We start from the raw sequence: 18,377 nt of genomic DNA on the forward strand, positions 1-18,377 counted from the left end.
CTCCAACTCGGTTTTACAGTGAAAACTGCAGGAACTTCAAACCGGCACTAGGAAACAGACTGAGAAAGCAGAGAAAAGTGTCTCCTGGAACCCGTTCTCTTGGTGCTAGATGAACGAACGTCTCTCCACTTGCTCAGTTCTGAGAGATAAGTGTGTGTGAAAGCCGTCCTTCACGAAGCTTGTTGGGAACACAAAGTTTCTTTTCAGTTGCAAACTCCATTCCATACATATATATGGGGAGGTATAGCTCCAACTCGGTTTTAGAGTGAAAACTGCAGGAAATTCAAACCGGCACTAGGAAACAGACTTAGAAACCAGAGAAAAGTGTCTCCTGCCAACCGTTCCCTTGGTGCTTGATGAACGATCGTCTCTCTACATGCTCAGTTCTGAGAGATAAGTGTGTGTGAATGCCGTCCTTCACCTAGCTGGTTGGGAACACAAAGTTTCTTTTCAGTAGCAAACTCCACTCCATGCATATATATGGGGAGGTACTAGTTCCAAATCGGTTTTACAGTGAAAACTGCAAGAACTTCAAACCGGCACTAGGAAACAGACTGAGAAAGCAGAGAAAAAGTGTCCCTGCAAGCCGTTCCCTTGATGCTAGATGAACGAACGTCTCTCCACTTGCTCAGTTCTGAGAGATAAGTGTGTGTGAAAGCCGTCCTTCAATTAGGTTTTTGGGAACACAAAGTTTCTTTTCAGTAACAAACTCCACTCCATGCATATATAAGGGAAGGTACTAGTTCCAACTCGGTATTACAGTGAAAACTGCAGGAACTTCAACCCGGCACTAGGAAACAGACTGAGAAAGCAGAGAAAAAGTGACTCCTGCAACCCGTTTCCTTGGTGCTAGATGAACGAACGTCTCTCCACTTGCTCAGTTGTGAGAGATAATTGTGTGTGAAAGCCGTCCTTCAATTAGCTTGTTGGGAACACAAAGTTTCTTTTCAGTAGCAAACACCACACCTTGCATATATATGGGGAGGTACTAGTTCCAAATCGGTTTTACAGTGAAAACTGCAGGAACTTCAAACCGGCACTAGGAAACAGACTTTGAAAGCAGAGAAAAAGTGTCTCCTGCAACCCGTTGCCTTGATGCTAGATGAACGAACGTCTCTCCACTTGCTCAGTTCTGAGAGATAAGTGTGTGTGAAAGCCGTCCTTCAATTAGCTTGTTGGGAACACAAAGATTCTTTTCAGTAGCAAACTCCACTCCATGAATATATATGGGAAGGTACTAGTTCCAACTCGGTATTACAGTGAAAACTGCAGGAACTTCAACCCGGCACTAGGAAACAGACTGAGAAATCAGAGTAAAGTTTCTCCTGCAACCCGTTCCCTTGGTGCTAGATGAACCAACGTCTATCCACTTGCTCAGTTCTGAGAGATATGTGTGTGTGAAAGCCGTCCTTCACCTAGCTGGTTGGGAACACAAAGTTTCTTTTAAGTTGCAAACTCCATTCCATACATATATATGGGGAGGTACAATCTCCAACTCGGTTTTACAGTGAAAAGTGCAGGAACTTCAAACCGGCACTAGGAAACAGACTGAGAAAGCAGAGAAAAAGTGTCTCCTGCAACCTGTTCCCTTGGTGCTAGATGAACGAACGTCTCTCCACTTGCTCAGTTCTGAGAGATAAGTGTGTGTGAAAGCCGTCCTTCAATTAGCTTTTTGGGAACACAAAGTTTCTTTTCAGTAGAAAACTCCACTCCATGCATATATATGGGAAGGTACTAGTTGCAACTCGGTATTACAGTGAAAACTGCAGGAACTTCAACCCGTCACTAGGAAACAGACTGAGAAATCAGAGTAAAGTTTCTCCTGCAACCCGTTCCCTTGGTGCTAGATGAACGAACGTCTCTCCACTTGCTCAGTTCTGAGAGATAAGTGTGTGTGAAAGCCGTCCTTCACCTAGATTGTTGGGAACCCAAAGTTTCTTTTCAGTTGCCAACTCCATTCCATACATATATATGGGGAGGTACTAGCTCCAACTCGGGTTTACAGTGAAAACTGCAGGAACTTCAAACCGGCACTAGGAAACAGACTGAGAAAGCAGAGAAAAAGTGTCTCCTGCAACCCGTTCCCTTGGTGCTAGATGAACGAACGTCTCTCCACTTGCTCAGTTCTGAGAGATAAGTGTGTGTGAAAGCCGTCCTTCACCTAGCTGGTTGGGAACACAAAGTTTCTTTTCAGTTGCAAACTCCACTCCATACATATATATGGGGAGGTACTAGCTCCAACTCGTTTTTACAGTGAAAACTGCAGGAACTTCAAACCGGCACTAGGAAACAGACTGAGAAAGCAGAGAAAAAGTGTCTCCTGCAACCCGTTCCCTTGGTGCTAGATGAACGAACGTCTCTCCAATTGCTCAGTTCTGAGAGATAAGTGTGTGTGAAAGCCGTCCTTCACCTAGCTGGTTGGGAACACAAAGTTTCTTTTCAGTTGCAAACTCCACTCCATACATATATATGGGGAGGTACTAGCTCCAACTCGGTTTTACAGTGAAAACTGCAGGAACTTCCAACCGGCACTAGGAAACAAACTGAGAAAGCAGAGAAAAAGTGTCTCCTGCAACCCGTTCCCTTGGTGCTAGATGAACGAACGTCTCTCCACTTGCTCAGTTCTGAGAGATAAGTGTGTGTGAAAGCCATCCTTCACCTAGCTGGTTGGGAACACAAAGTTTCTTTTCAGTTGCAAACTCCACTCCATACATATATATGGGGAAGTACTAGCTCCAACTCGGTTTTACAGTGAAAAGTGCAGGAACTTCAAACCGGCACAAGGAAACAGACTGAGAAAACAGAGAAAAAGTGTCTCCTGCAACCCGTTCCCTTGGTGCTAGATGAACGAACGTCTCACCACTTGCTCAGTTCTGAGAGATAAGTGTGTGTGAAAGCCGTCATTCAATTAGATTTTTTAGAACACATAGTTTCTTTTAAGTAGCAAACTCCACTCCATGCATATATATTGGAAGATACTATTTCCAACTCGGTATTACAGTGAAAACTGCAGTAACTTCATACCGGCACTAGGAAACAGACTGAGAAATCAGAGTAAAGTGTTACCTGCAACCCGTTCCCTTGGTGCTAGATGAACGAACGTCTCTCCACTTGCTCATTTCTGAGAGATAAGTGTGTGTGAAAGCCGTCCTTCACCTAGCTTGTTGGGAACACAAAGTTTCTATTCAGTTGCAAACTCCATTCCATACATATATATGGGGAGGTACCAGCTCCAACTCGGTTTAACAGTGAAAACTGAAGGAACTTCAAACCGGCACTAGGAAACAGACTGAGAAAGCAGAGAAAAAGTGTTTCCTGCAAACAGTTCCATTGGTGCAAGATGAACAAACGTCTCTCCACTTGCTCAGTTCTGAGAGATAAGTGTGTGTGAAAGCCGTCCTTCACCTAACTTGTTGGGAACACAAACTTTCTTTTCAGTTGCAAACTTCATTCCATACATATATATGGGGAGGTACAAGCTCCAACTCGGTTTAACAGTGAAAAGTGAAGGAACTTCAAACCGGCACTAGGAAACAGACTGAGAAAGCAGAGAAAAAGTGTCTCCTGCAACCCGTTCCATTGGTGCTAGATGAACGAACGTCTCTCCACTTGCTCAGTTCTGAGAGATAAGTGTGTGTGAAAGCCGTCCTTCAATTAGCTTTTTGGGAACACAAAGTTTCTTTTCAGTAGCAAACTCCACTCCATGCATATATATGGGAAGGTACTAGTTCCAACTCGGTATTACAGTGAAAACTGCAGGAACTTCAAACCGGCACTAGGAAACAGACTGAGAAATCAGAGTAAAGTTTCTCCTGCAACCCGTTCCCTTGGTGCTAGATGAACGAACGTCTCTCCACTTGCTCAGTTCAGAGAGATAAGTGTGTGTGAAAGCCGTCCTTCACCTAGATTGTTGGGAACACAAAGTTTCTTTTCATTTGCCAAATCCACTCCATACATATATATGGGGAGGTACTAGCTCCAACTCGGGTTTACAGTGAAAACTGCAGGAACTTCAAACCGGCACTAGGAAACAGACTGAGAAAGCAGAGAAAAAGTGTCTCCTGCAACCCGTTCCCTTGGTGCTAGATGAACGAACGTCTCTCCACTTGCTCAGTTCTGAGAGATAAGTGTGTGTGAAAGCCGTCATTCACCTAGCTTGTTGGGAACACAAAGTTTCTTTTCAGTTGCAAACTCCACTCCATACATATATATGGGGAGGTACTAGCTCCAACTCGTTTTTACAGTGAAAAGTGCAGGAACTTCAAACCGGCACTAGGAAACAGACTGAGAAAGCAGAGAAAAAGTGTCTCCTGCAACCCGTTCCCTTGGTGCTAGATGAACGAACGTCTCTCCACTTGCTCAGTTCTGAGAGATAAGTGTGTGTGAAAGCCGTCCTTCACCTAGCTGGTTGGGAACACAAAGTTTCTTTTCAGTTGCAAACTCCACTCCATACATATATATGAGGAGGTACTAGCTCCAACTCGGTTTTACAGTGAAAACTGCAGGAACTTCCAACCGGCACTAGGAAATAAAGTGAGAAAGCAGAGAAAAAGTGTCTCCTGCAACCCGTTCCCTTGGTGCTAGATGAACGAACGTCTCTCCACTTGCTCAGTTCTGAGAGATAAGTGTGTGTGAAAGCCGTCCTTCAATTAGCTTTTTGGGAACACAAAGTTTCTTTTCAGTAGCAAACTCCACTCCATGCATATATATGGGAAGGTACTAGTTCCAACTCGGTATTACAGTGAAAACTGCAGGAACTTCAACCCGGCACTAGGAAACAGACTGAGAAATCAGAGTAAAGTTTCTCCTGTAACCCGTTCCCTTGGTGCTAGATGAACCAACGTCTCTCCACTTGCTCATTTCTGAGAGATAAGTGTGTGTGAAAGCCGTCCTTCACCTAGATTGTTGGGAACACAAAGTTTGTTTTCATTTGCCAACACCACTCCATACATATATATGGGGAGCTACTAGCTCCAACTCGGTTTTACAGTGAAAAGTGCAGGAACTTCAAACCGGCACTAGGAAACAGACAGAGAAAGCAGAGAAAAAGGGTCTCCTGCTACCCGTTCCATTGGTGCTAGATGAACGAACGTCTCTCCACTTGCTCAGTTCTGAGAGATAAGTGTGTGTGAAAGCCGTCCTTCAGTTAGCTTTTTGGGAACACTAAGTTTCTTTTCAGTAGCAAACTCCACTCCATGCATATATATGGAAGGTACTAGTTCCAACTCGGTATTACAGTGAAAACTGCAGGAACTTCAACCCGGCACTAGGAAACAGACTGAGAAAGCAGAGAAAAGTGTCTCCTGGAACCCGTTCTCTTGGTGCTAGATGAACGAACGTCTCTCCACTTGCTCAGTTCTGAGAGATAAGTGTGTGTGAAAGCCGTCCTTCACCTAGATTGTTGGGAACACAAAGGTTCTTTTCATTTACCAACTCCACTCCATACATATATTTGGGGAGGTACTAGCTCCAACTCGGTTTTACAGTGAAAAGTGCAGGAACTTCAAACCGGCACTAGGAAACAGATTGAGAAAGCAGAGAAAAGTGTCTCCTGCCACCCGTTCCCTTGGTGCTAGATGAACGAAAGTCTCTCCACTTGCTCAGTTCTGAGAGAAAAGTGTGTGTGAAAGCCGTCATTCACCTAGCTTGTTGGGAACACAAAGTTTCTTTTCAGTTGCAAACTCCATTGCATACATATATATGGGGAGGTACAAGCTCCAACTCGGTTTTACAGTGAAAACTGCAGGAACTTCAAACCGGCACTAGGAAACAGACTGAGAAAGCAGAGAAAAGTGTCTCCTGGAACCCGTTCTCTTGGTGCTAGATGAACGAACGTCTCTCCACTTGCTCAGTTCTGAGAGATAAGTGTGTGTGAAAGCCGTCCTTCACGAAGCTTGTTGGGAACACAAAGTTTCTTTTCAGTTGCAAACTCCATTCCATACATATATATGGGGAGGTATAGCTCCAACTCGGTTTTAGAGTGAAAACTGCAGGAAATTCAAACCGGCACTAGGAAACAGACTTAGAAACCAGAGAAAAGTGTCTCCTGCCAACCGTTCCCTTGGTGCTTGATGAACGATCGTCTCTCTACATGCTCAGTTCTGAGAGATAAGTGTGTGTGAATGCCGTCCTTCACCTAGCTGGTTGGGAACACAAAGTTTCTTTTCAGTTCCAAACTCCAATCCATATATATATATGGGGAGGTACTAGCTCCAACACGGTTTTACAGTGAAAACTTCAGGAACTTCAAACCGGCACTAGGAAACAGACTGAGAAAGCAGAGAAAAAGTGTCTCCTGCAACCCGTTCCCTTGGTGCTAGATGAACGAACGTCTCTACACTTGCTCAGTTCTGAGAGATAAGTGTGTGTGAAAGCCGTCCTTCACCTAGCTTGTTGGGAACACAAAGTTTCTTTTCAGTTGCAAACTCCATTCCATACATATATATGGGGAGGTACCAGCTCCAACTCGGTTTAACAGTGAAAACTGAAGGAACTTCAAACCGGCACTAGGAAACAGACTGAGAAAGCAGAGAAAAAGTGTTTCCTGCAAACCGTTCCATTGGTGCAAGATGAACAAACGTCTCTCCACTTGCTCAGTTCTGAGAGATAAGTGTGTGTGAAAGCCGTGCTTCACCTAACTTGTTGGGAACACAAACTTTCTTTTCAGTTGCAAACTCCATTCCATACATATATATGGGGAGGTACCAGCTCCAACTCGGTTTAACAGTGAAAAGTGAAGGAACTTCAAACCGGCACTAGGAAACAGACTGAGAAAGCAGAGAAAAAGTGTCTCCTGCAACCCGTTCCCTTGGTGCTAGATGAACGAACGTCTCTCCACTTGCTCAGTTCTGAGAGATAAGTGTGTGTGAAAGCCGTCCTTCAATTAGCTTTTTGGGAACACAAAGTTTCTTTTCAGTAGCAAACTCCACTCCATGCATATATATGGGAAGGTACTAGTTCCAACTCGGTATTACAGTGAAAACTGCAGGAACTTCAACCCGGCACTAGGAAACAGACTGAGAAATCAGAGTAAAGTTTCTCCTGTAACCCGTTCCCTTGGTGCTAGATGAACCAAAGTCTCTCCACTTGCTCAGTTCTGAGAGATAAGTGTGTGTGAAAGCCGTCCTTCACCTAGCTGGTTGGGAACACAAAGTTTCTTTTAAGTTGCAAACTCCATTCCATACATATATATGGGAGGTACAAGCTCCAACTCGGTTTTACAGTGAAAAGTGCAGGAACTTCAAACCGGCACTAGGAAACAGACTGAGAAAGCAGAGAAAAAGTGTCTCCTGCAACCCGTTCCCTTGGTGCTAGATGAACGAACGTCTCTCCACTTGCTCAGTTCTGAGAGATAAGTGTGTGTGAAAGCCGTCCTTCAATTAGCTTTTTGGGAACACAAAGTTTCTTTTCAGTAGAAAACTCCACTCCATGCATATATATGGGAAGGTACTAGTTCCAACTCGGTATTACAGTGAAAACTGCAGGAACTTCAACCCGGCACTAGGAAACAGACTGAGAAATCAGAGTAAAGTTTCTCCTGCAACCCGTTCCCTTGGTGCTAGATGAACGAACGTCTCTCCATTTGCTCAGTTTTGAGAGATAAGTGTGTGTGAAAGCCGTCCTTCACCTAGATTGTTGGGAACACAAAGTTTCTTTTCATTTGCCAACTCCACTCCATACATATATATGGGGAGGTACTAGCTCCAACTCGTTTTTACAGTGAAAACTGCAGGAACTTCAAACCGGCACTAGGAAACAGACTGAGAAAGCAGAGAAAAAGTGTCTCCTGCAACCCGTTCCCTTGGTGCTAGATGAACGAACGTCTCTACACTTGCTCAGTTCTGAGAGATAAGTGTGTGTGAAAGCCGTCCTTCACCTAGCTTGTTGGGAACACAAAGTTTCTTTTCAGTTGCAAACTCCATTCCATACATATATATGGGGAGGTACCAGCTCCAACTCGGTTTAACAGTGAAAACTGAAGGAACTTCAAACCGGCACTAGGAAACAGACTGAGAAAGCAGAGAAAAAGTGTTTCCTGCAAACCGTTCCATTGGTGCAAGATGAACAAACGTCTCTCCACTTGCTCAGTTCTGAGAGATAAGTGTGTGTGAAAGCCGTGCTTCACCTAACTTGTTGGGAACACAAACTTTCTTTTCAGTTGCAAACTCCATTCCATACATATATATGGGGAGGTACCAGCTCCAACTCGGTTTAACAGTGAAAAGTGAAGGAACTTCAAACCGGCACTAGGAAACAGACTGAGAAAGCAGAGAAAAAGTGTCTCCTGCAACCCGTTCCCTTGGTGCTAGATGAACGAACGTCTCTCCACTTGCTCAGTTCTGAGAGATAAGTGTGTGTGAAAGCCGTCCTTCAATTAGCTTTTTGGGAACACAAAGTTTCTTTTCAGTAGCAAACTCCACTCCATGCATATATATGGGAAGGTACTAGTTCCAACTCGGTATTACAGTGAAAACTGCAGGAACTTCAACCCGGCACTAGGAAACAGACTGAGAAATCAGAGTAAAGTTTCTCCTGTAACCCGTTCCCTTGGTGCTAGATGAACCAAAGTCTCTCCACTTGCTCAGTTCTGAGAGATAAGTGTGTGTGAAAGCCGTCCTTCACCTAGCTGGTTGGGAACACAAAGTTTCTTTTAAGTTGCAAACTCCATTCCATACATATATATGGGGAGGTACAAGCTCCAACTCGGTTTTACAGTGAAAAGTGCAGGAACTTCAAACCGGCACTAGGAAACAGACTGAGAAAGCAGAGAAAAAGTGTCTCCTGCAACCCGTTCCCTTGGTGCTAGATGAACGAACGTCTCTCCACTTGCTCAGTTCTGAGAGATAAGTGTGTGTGAAAGCCGTCCTTCAATTAGCTTTTTGGGAACACAAAGTTTCTTTTCAGTAGAAAACTCCACTCCATGCATATATATGGGAAGGTACTAGTTCCAACTCGGTATTACAGTGAAAACTGCAGGAACTTCAACCCGGCACTAGGAAACAGACTGAGAAATCAGAGTAAAGTTTCTCCTGCAACCCGTTCCCTTGGTGCTAGATGAACGAACGTCTCTCCATTTGCTCAGTTCTGAGAGATAAGTGTGTGTGAAAGCCGTCCTTCACCTAGATTGTTGGGAACACAAAGTTTCTTTTCATTTGCCAACTCCACTCCATACATATATATGGGGAGGTACTAGCTCCAACTCGTTTTTACAGTGAAAACTGCAGGAACTTCAAACCGGCACTAGGAAACAGACTGAGAAAGCAGAGAAAAAGTGTCTCCTGCAACCCGTTCCCTTGGTGCTAGATGAACGAACGTCTCTACACTTGCTCAGTTCTGAGAGATAAGTGTGTGTGAAAGCCGTCCTTCACCTAGCTTGTTGGGAACACAAAGTTTCTTTTCAGTTGCAAACTCCATTCCATACATATATATGGGGAGGTACCAGCTCCAACTCGGTTTAACAGTGAAAACTGAAGGAACTTCAAACCGGCACTAGGAAACAGACTGAGAAAGCAGAGAAAAAGTGTTTCCTGCAAACCGTTCCATTGGTGAAAGATGAACAAACGTCTCTCCACTTGCTCAGTTCTGAGAGATAAGTGTGTGTGAAAGCCGTGCTTCACCTAACTTGTTGGGAACACAAACTTTCTTTTCAGTTGCAAACTCCATTCCATACATATATATGGGGAGGTACCAGCTCCAACTCGGTTTAACAGTGAAAAGTGAAGGAACTTCAAACCGGCACTAGGAAACAGACTGAGAAAGCAGAGAAAAAGTGTCTCCTGCAACCCGTTCCCTTGGTGCTAGATGAACGAACGTCTCTCCACTTGCTCAGTTCTGAGAGATAAGTGTGTGTGAAAGCCGTCCTTCAATTAGCTTTTTGGGAACACAAAGTTTCTTTTCAGTAGCAAACTCCACTCCATGCATATATATGGGAAGGTACTAGTTCCAACTCGGTATTACAGTGAAAACTGCAGGAACTTCAACCCGGCACTAGGAAACAGACTGAGAAATCAGAGTAAAGTTTCTCCTGTAACCCGTTCCCTTGGTGCTAGATGAACCAAAGTCTCTCCACTTGCTCAGTTCTGAGAGATAAGTGTGTGTGAAAGCCGTCCTTCACCTAGCTGGTTGGGAACACAAAGTTTCTTTTAAGTTGCAAACTCCATTCCATACATATATATGGGGAGGTACAAGCTCCAACTCGGTTTTACAGTGAAAAGTGCAGGAACTTCAAACCGGCACTAGGAAACAGACTGAGAAAGCAGAGAAAAAGTGTCTCCTGCAACCCGTTCCCTTGGTGCTAGATGAACGAACGTCTCTCCACTTGCTCAGTTCTGAGAGATAAGTGTGTGTGAAAGCCGTCCTTCAATTAGCTTTTTGGGAACACAAAGTTTCTTTTCAGTAGAAAACTCCACTCCATGCATATATATGGGAAGGTACTAGTTCCAACTCGGTATTACAGTGAAAACTGCAGGAACTTCAACCCGGCACTAGGAAACAGACTGAGAAATCAGAGTAAAGTTTCTCCTGCAACCCGTTCCCTTGGTGCTAGATGAACGAACGTCTCTCCATTTGCTCAGTTCTGAGAGATAAGTGTGTGTGAAAGCCGTCCTTCACCTAGATTGTTGGGAACACAAAGTTTCTTTTCATTTGCCAACTCCACTCCATACATATATATGGGGAGGTACTAGCTCCAACTCGTTTTTACAGTGAAAACTGCAGGAACTTCAAACCGGCACTAGGAAACAGACTGAGAAAGCAGAGAAAAAGTGTCTCCTGCAACCCGTTCCCTTGGTGCTAGATGAACGAACGTCTCTCCACTTGCTCAGTTCTGAGAGATAAGTGTGTGTGAAAGCCGTCCTTCACCTAGCTGGTTGGGAACACAAAGTTTCTTTTCAGTTGCAAACTCCACTCCATACATATATATGGGGAGGTACTAGCTCCAACTTGGTTTTACAGTGAAAACTGCAGGAACTTCCAACCGGCACTAGGAAACAAACTGAGAAAGCAGAGAAAAAGTGTCTCCTGCAACCCGTTCCCTTGGTGCTAGATGAACGAACGTCTCTCCACTTGCTCAGTTCTGAGAGATAAGTGTGTGTGAAAGCCATCCTTCACCTAGCTGGTTGGGAACACAAAGTTTCTTTTCAGTTGCAAACTCCATTCCATACATATATATGGGGAAGTACTAGCTCCAACTCGGTTTTACAGTGAAAAGTGCAGGAACTTCAAACCGGCACTAGGAAACAGACTGAGAAAGCAGAGAAAAAGTGTCTCCTGCAACCCGTTCCCTTGGTGCTAGATGAACGAACGTCTCACCACTTGCTCAGTTCTGAGAGATAAGTGTGTGTGAAAGCCGTCCTTCAATTAGATTTTTGAGAACACATAGTTTCTTTTAAGTAGCAAACTCCACTCCATGCAAATATATTGGAAGGTACTATTTCCAACTCGGTATTACAGTGAAAACTGCAGTAACTTCATACCGGCACTAGGAAACAGACTGAGAAATCAGAGTAAAGTGTTTCCTGCAACCCGTTCCCTTGGTGCTAGATGAACGAACGTCTCTCCACTTGCTCATTTCTGAGAGATAAGTGTGTGTGAAAGCCGTCCTTCACCTAGATTGTTGGGAACACAAAGTTTGTTTTCATTTGCCAACACCACTCCATACATATATATGGGTAGGTACTAGCTCCAACTCGGTTTTACAGTGAAAAGTGCAGGAACTTCAAACCGGCACTAGGAAACAGACAGAGAAAGCAGAGAAAAAGGGTCTCCTGCTACCCGTTCCATTGGTGCTAGATGAACGAACGTCTCTCCACTTGCTCAGTTCTGAGAGATAAGTGTGTGTGAAAGCCGTCCTTCACCAAGCTTGTTGGGAACACAAAGTTTCTTTTCAGTTGCAAACTCCATTCCATTCATATATATGGGGAGGTACAAGCTCCAACTCGGTTTTAAAGTGAAAACTGCAGGAAATTCAAACCGGCACTAGGAAACAGACTGAGAAAGCAGAGAAAAAGTGTCTCCTGCAACCCGTCCCTTGGTGCTAGATGAACGAACGTCTCTCCACTTGCTCAGTTCTGAGAGATAATTGTGTGTGAAAGCCGTCCTTCAATTAGCTTGTTGGGAACACAAAGTTTCTTTTCAGTAGCAAACACCACTCCATGCATATATATGGGGAGGTACTAGTTCCAAATCGGTTTTACAGTGAAAACTGCAGGAACTTCAAACCGGCACTAGGAAACAGACTCAGAAAGCAGAGAAAAAGTGTCTCCTGCAACCCGTTCCCTTGGTGCTAGATGAACGAGCGTCTCTCCACTTGCTCAGTTCTGAGAGATAAGTGTGTGTGAAAGCCGTCCTTCAGTTAGCTTTTTGGGAACCCAAAGTTTCTTTTCAGTAGCAAACTCCACTCCATGCATATATATGGAAGGTACTAGTTCCAACTCGGTATTACAGTGAAAACTGCAGGAACTTCAACCCGGCACTAGGAAACAGACTAAGAAATCAGAGTAAAGTTTCTCCTGCAACCCGTTCCTTTGGTGCTAAATAAACGAACGTCTCTCCACTCGCTCAGTTCTGAGAGATAAGTGTGTGTGAAAGCCGTCCTTCACCTAGATTGTTGGGAACACAAAGTTTCTTTTCATTTACCAACTCCACTCCATACATATATATGGGGAGGTACTAGCTCCAACTCGGTTTTACAGTGAAAACTGCAGGAACTTCAAACCGGCACTAGGAAACAGACTGAGAAAGCAGAGAAAAGTGTCTCCTGCAACCCGATCCCTTGGTGCTAGATGAACGAACGTCTCTCCACTTTCTCAGTTCTGAGAGATAAGTGTGTGTGAAAGCCGTCCTTCACGAAGCTTGTTGGGAACAAAAAGTTTCTTTTCAGTTGCAAACTCCATTGCATACATATATATGGGGAGGTACAAGCTCCAACTCGGTTTTACAGTGAAAACTGCAGGAACTTCAAACCGGCACTAGGAAACAGACTGAGAAAGCAGAGAAAAGTGTCTCCTGGAACCCGTTCTCTTGGTGCTAGATGAACGAACGTCTCTCCACTTTCTCAGTTCTGAGAGATAAGTGTGTGTGAAAGCCGTCCTTCACGAAGCTTGTTGGGAACACAAAGTTTCTTTTCAGTTGCAAACTCCATTCCATACATATATATGGGGAGGTATAGCTCCAACTCGGTTTTAGAGTGAAAACTGCAGGAAATTCAAACCGGCACTAGGAAACAGACTTAGAAACCAGAGAAAAGTGTCTCCTGCAAACCGTTCCCTTGGTGCTTGATGAACGATCGTCTCTCTACATGCTCAGTTCTGAGAGATAAGTGTGTGTGAATGCCGTCCTTCACCTAGCTGTTTGGGAACACAAAGTTTCTTTTCTGTTGCAAACTCCATTGCATACATATATATGGGGAGGTACTAGCTCCAACTCGGTTTTACAGTGAAAACTGCAGGAACTTCAAACCGGCACTAGGAAACAGACTGAGAAAGCAGAGAAAAGTGTCTCCTGCAACCCGTTCCCTTGGTGCTAGATGAACGAACGTCTCTCCACTTGCTCAGTTCTGAGAGATAAGTGTGTGTGAAAGCCGTCCTTCACCTAGCTTATTGGGAACACAAAGTTTCTTTTCTGTTGCAAACTCCATTGCATACATATATATGGGGAGGTACTAGCTCCAACTCGGTTTTACAGTGAAAACTGCAGGAATTTCAAACCGGCACTAGGAAACAGACTGAGAAAGCAGAGAAAAAGTGTCTCCTGCAACCCGTTCCCTTCTTGCTAGATGAACGAACGTCTCTCCACTTGCTCAGTTCTGAGAGGTAAATGTGTGTAAAAGCCGTCCTTCACCTAGCTTGTTGAGAACACAATGTTTCGTTTCAGTTGCAAACTCCATTCCATACATATATACGGGGATGTACTAGCTCTAACTCGGTTTTACAGTGAAAACTGCAGGAACTTCAAACCGGCACTAGGAAACAGACTGAGAAAGCAGAGAAAAAGTGTCTCCTGCAACCCGTTCCCTTGGTGCTAGATGAACGAACGTCTCTCCACTTGCTCAGTTCTGAGAGATAAGTGCGTGTGAAAGCCGTCATTCAGCTAGCTTGTTGGGAACACAAAGTTTCTTTTCTGTTGCAAACTCCATTGCATACATATATATGGGGAGGTACTAGCTCCAACTCGGTTTTACAGTGAAAACTGCAGGAACTTGAAACCGGCACTAGGAAACAGACTGAGAAAGCAGAGAAAAGTGTCTCCTGCAACCCTTTCCCTTGGTGCTAGATGAGCGAACGTCTCTCCACTTGCTCAGTTCTGAGAGATAAGTGTGTGTGAATGCCGTCCTTCACCAAGCTTGTTGGGAACACAAAGTTTCTTTTCAGTTGTAAACTCCATTCCATACATATATATGGGGAAGTATAGCTCCAACTCGGTTTTACAGTGAAAACTGCAGGAACTTCAAACCGGCACTAGGAAACAGACTGAGAAAGCAGAGAAAAAGTGTCTCCTGCAACCCGTTCCCTTGGTGCTAGATGAACGAACGTCTCTCCACTTGCTCAGTTCTGAGAGATAAGTGTGTGTGAAAGCCGTCCTTCACCTAGATTGTTGGGAACACAAAGTTTCTTTTCAGTTGCAAACTCCATTGCATACATATATATGGGGAGGTACAAGCTCCAACTCGGTTTTACAGTGAAAACTGCAGGAACTTCAAACCGGCACTAGGAAACAGACAGAGAAAGCAGAGAAAAGTGTCTCCTGCAACCCGTTCCCTTGGTGCTAGATGAACGAACTTCTCTCCACTTGCTCAGTTCTGAGAGATAAGTGTGTGTGAAAGCCGTCCTTCACCTAGCTTGTTGGGAACACAAAGTTTCTTTTCAGTTGCAAACTCCATTGCATACATATATATGGGGAGGTACAAGCTCCAACTCGGTTTTACAGTGAAAACTGCAGGAACTTCAAACCGGCACTAGGAAACAGACTGAGAAAGCAGAGAAAAGTGTCTCCTGCAACCCGTTCCCTTGGTGCTAGATGAACGAACGTCACTCCACTTGCTCAGTTCTGAGAGATAAGTGTGTGTGAAAGCCGTCCTTCACCTAGCTTGTTGGGAACAAAAAGTTTCTTTTCAGTTGCAAACTCCATTGCATACATATATATGGGGAGTTACAAGCTCCAACTCGGTTTTACAGTGAAAACTGAAGGACTTCAAACCGGCACTAGGAAACAGACTGAGAAAGCAGAGAAAAGTGTCTCCTGCAACCCCTTACCTTGGTGCTAGATGAACGAACGTCTCTCCACTTGCTCAGTTCTGAGAGATAAGTGTGTGTGAAAGCCGTCCTTCACCAAGCTTGTTCGGAACACAAAGTTTCTTTTCAGTTGCAAACTCCATTCCATACATATATATGGGGAGGTATAGCTCCAACTCGGTTTTAGAGTGAAAACTGCAGGAACTTCAAACCAGCACTAGGAACAGACTTAAAAACCAGAGAAAAGTGTCTCCTGCAAACCGTTCCCTTGGTGCTAGATGAACGATCGTCTCTCTACATGCTCAGTTCTGAGAGATAAGTGTGTGTGAAAGCCGTCCTTCACCTAACTTGTTGGGAACACAAAGTTTCTTTTCAGTTGCATACTCCATTCCATACATATATATGGGGAGGTACAAGCTCCAACTCCGTTTTACAGTGAAAACTGCAGGAACTTCAAACCGGCACTAGGAAACACACTGAGAAAGCAGACAAATGTGTCTCCTGCAACCCGTTCCCTTGGTGCTAGTTGAACGAACGTCTCTCCACTTGCTCAGTTCTGAGAGATAAGTGTGTGTGAAAGCCGTCCTTCACCAAGCTTGTTGGGAACACAAAGTTTCTTTTCAGTTGCAAACTCCATTCCATACATATATATGGGGAGGTACAAGCTCCAACTCCGTTTTACAGTGAAAACTGCAGGAACTTCAAACCGGCACTAGGAAACAGACTGAGAAAGCAGAGAAAAGTGTCTCCTGCAACCCGTTCCCTTGGTGCTAGATGAACGAACGTCTCTCCACTTGCTCAGTTCTGAGAGATAAGTGTGTGTGAAAGCCGTCCTTCACCTAGCTTGTTGGGAACAAAAAGTTTCTTTTCAGTTGCAAACTCCATTGCATACATATATATGGGGAGTTACAAGCTCCAACTCGGTTTTACAGTGAAAACTGCAGGAACTTCAAACCGGCACTAGGAAACAGACTGAGAAAGCAGAGAAAAGTGTCTCCTGCAACCCGTTCCCTTGGTGCTAGATGAACGAACGTCTCTCCACTTGCTCAGTTCTGAGAGATAAGTGTGTTTGAAAGCCGTCCTTCACCAAGCTTGTTCGGAACACAAAGTTTCTTTTGAGTTGCAAACTCCATTCCATACATATATATGGGGAGGTATAGCTCCAACTCGGTTTTAGAGTGAAAACTGCAGGAAATTCAAACCGGCACTAGGAAACAGACTTAAAAACCAGAGAAAAGTGTCTCCTGCAAACCGTTCCCTTGGTGCTAGATGAACGATCGTCTCTCCACTTGCTCAGTTCTGAGAGGTAAGTGTGTGTGAAAGCCGTCCTTCAATTAGCTTGTTGGGAACACAAAGTTTCTTTTCAGTTGCAAACTCCATTCCATACATATATATGGGGAGGTACAAGCTCCAACTCCGTTTTACAGTGAAAACTGCAGGAACTTCAAACCGGCACTAGGAAACAGACTTAGAAAGCAGAGAAAAGTGTCTCCTGCAACCCGTTCCCTTGGTGCTAGATGAACGATCGTCTCTCCACTTGCTCAGTTCTGAGAGATAAGTGTGTGTGAAAGCCGTCCTTCACCTAGCTTGTTGGGAACAAAAAGTTTCTTTTCAGTTGCAAACTCCATTGCATACATATATATGGGGAGTTACAAGCTCCAACTCGGTTTTACAGTGAAAACTGCAGGAACTTCAAACCGGCACTAGGAAACAGACTGAGAAAGCAGAGAAAAGTGTCTCCTGCAACCCGTTCCCTTGGTGCTAGATGAACGAACGTCTCTCCACTTGCTCAGTTCTGAGAGATAATTGTGTTTGAAAGCCGTCCTTCACCAAGCTTGTTCGGAACACAAAGTTTCTTTTCAGTTGCAAACTCCATTCCATACATATATATGGGGAGGTATAGCTCCAACTCGGTTTTAGAGTGAAAACTGCAGGAAATTCAAACCGGCACTAGGAAACAGACTTAAAAACCAGAGAAAACTGTCTCCTGCAAACCGTTCCCTTGGTGCTAGATGAACGATCGTCTCTCTACATGCTCAGTTCTGAGAGATAAGTGTGTGTGAAAGCCGTCCTTCACCTAGCTTGTTGGGAACACAAAGTTTCTTTTCAGTTGCAAACTCCATTCCATACATATATATGGGGAGGTACAAGCTCCAACTCGGTTTTACAGTGAAAACTGCAGGAACTTCAAACCGGCACTAGGAAACACACTGAGAAAGCAGACAAAATTGTCTCCTGCAACCCGTTCCCTTGGTGCTAGATGAACGAACGTCTCTCCACTTGCTCAGTTCTGAGAGAAAAGTGTGTGTGAAAGCCGTCCTTCACCAAGCTTGTTGGGAACACAAAGTTTCTTTTCAGTTGCAAACTCCATTCCATACATATATATGGGGAGGTATAGCTCCAACTCGGTTTTACAGTGCAAACTGCAGGAACTTCAAAGCGGCACTAGGAAACAGACTGAGAAAGCAGAGAAAAAGTGTCTCCTGCAACCCGTTGCCATGGTGCTAGATGAACGAACGTCTCTCCACTTGCTCAGTTCTGAGAGGTAAGTGTGTGTGAAAGCCGTCCTTCAATTAGCTTGTTGGGAACACAAAGATTCTTTTCTGTTGCAAACTCCATTGCATACATATATATGGGTAGGTACTAGCTCCAACTCGGTTTTACAGTGAAAACTGCAGGAACTTCAAACCGGCACTAGGAAAAAGACTTTGAAAGCAGAGAAAGAGTGTCTCCTGCAACCCGATCCCTTGGTGCTAGATGAACGAACGTCTCTCCACTTGCTCAGTTCTGAGAGATAAGTGCGTGTGAAAGCCGTCCTTCACCTAGCTTGTTGGGAACACAAAGTTTCTTTTCTGTTGCAAACTCCATTGCATACATATATATGGGGAGGTACTAGCTCCAACTCGGTTTTACAGTGATAACTGCAGGAACTTCAAACCGGCACTAGGAAACAGACTGAGAAAGCACAGAAAAAGTGGCCCCTGCAACCCGTTCCCTTGGTGCTAGATGAACGAACGTCACTCCACTTGCTCAGTTCTGAGAGATAAGTGTGTGTGAAAGCCGTTCTTCACGAAGCTTGTTGGGAACACAAAGTTTCTTTTCAGTTGCAAACTCCATTGCATACATATATATGGGGAGGTACAAGCT

The sequence above is a fragment of the Camelus bactrianus genome, chromosome 3 (assembly GCF_048773025.1).
Source record: "Camelus bactrianus isolate YW-2024 breed Bactrian camel chromosome 3, ASM4877302v1, whole genome shotgun sequence".
Classification (NCBI taxonomy): domain Eukaryota; kingdom Metazoa; phylum Chordata; class Mammalia; order Artiodactyla; family Camelidae; genus Camelus; species Camelus bactrianus.